The 1,388-nt window shown below is 18.3% G+C and overlaps 1 pseudogene; it reads left to right on the forward strand.

The window, feature by feature from the left end:
• Positions 1 to 1,388, forward strand: part of LOC107674146 (perforin-1-like) — a 4,793-nt pseudogene that overhangs the window by 1,327 nt on the left and 2,078 nt on the right.

The raw sequence follows: 1,388 nt of genomic DNA on the forward strand, positions 1-1,388 counted from the left end.
AATATAATATAATATAATATAATATAATATAATATAATATAATATAATATAATATAATATAATATAATATAATAATGAAAGACAAAAATACAACAAGTATATATTATCATCATCATGATCATTATTGGGGGAAGGGTTCATGCTTTATAATATAATGTAATATAATATAATATAATAATGAAAGACAAAAATACAACAAGTACAGTGCCTTGCGAAAGTATTCATACCCCTTCATTTTTTTTTTTACATTTTGTTATACTTGTTTTATTACTTTTTTTCCACATCAAACTACACTCCATACACCATACTGATAAAGCAAAAACAGAATTGTCACAACTTCATAAATTTATTAAAAATAAACCTGTGCTGGAAAAATGAGTCACAATGAGCAAATTTTCAAAAAATATTTTATTATTTTATTTTCACATCCATGTATGATTTGTTGGAATCTGACAAAAAAAAAGAGTGAGCAAGAGTTTCAATTCGATGGAGTCAGCAAAGTCAATTTTGAGAAAAATCGAGTTAAAGATTTTAGGTTCCAAAGCAAAATCACCAAGCAACGTTGTATTTTTTCATCCAGTTGTTTTCTTAATAATAATTACTATATTAATAATCACAATATAGCTATTTTTTATTTTATCTTTATTATTAAAAATAATAAAAATTAGCCAGTGAGCATTCTGACTCATTTTGCCAGCATGGGTCACATATATATTCTATTGTTCTTTGATTAATATAATATAATATAATATAATATAATATAATATAATATAATATAATATAATATAATATAATATAATATAATATAATATAATATAATATAATATAATATAATATAATATAATATAATATAATATAATATAATATAATATAATATAATATAATATAATATAATATAATATAATATAATATAATATAATATAATATAATATAATATAATATAATATAATATAATATAATATAATATAATATAATATAATATAATATAATATAATATAATATAATATAATATAATATAATATAATATAATATAATATAATATAATATAATATAATATAATATAATATAATATAATAATGAAAGACAAAAATACAACAAGTATATATTATCATCATCATGATCATTATTGGGGGAAGGGTTCATGCTTTATAATATAATGTAATATAATATAATATAATAATGAAAGACAAAAATACAACAAGTACAGTGCCTTGCGAAAGTATTCATACCCCTTCATTTTTTTTTTACATTTTGTTATACTTGTTTTATTACTTTTTTTCCACATCAAACTACACTCCATACACCATACTGATAAAGCAAAAACAGAATTGTCACAACTTCATAAATTTATTAAAAATAAAAAACTGAAATAAGTACATTGCAATGCA

This window comes from Sinocyclocheilus anshuiensis, unplaced genomic scaffold, assembly GCF_001515605.1.
Source record: "Sinocyclocheilus anshuiensis isolate Anshui unplaced genomic scaffold, SAMN03320099.WGS_v1.1 scaffold893, whole genome shotgun sequence".
NCBI classification, from domain to species: domain Eukaryota; kingdom Metazoa; phylum Chordata; class Actinopteri; order Cypriniformes; family Cyprinidae; genus Sinocyclocheilus; species Sinocyclocheilus anshuiensis.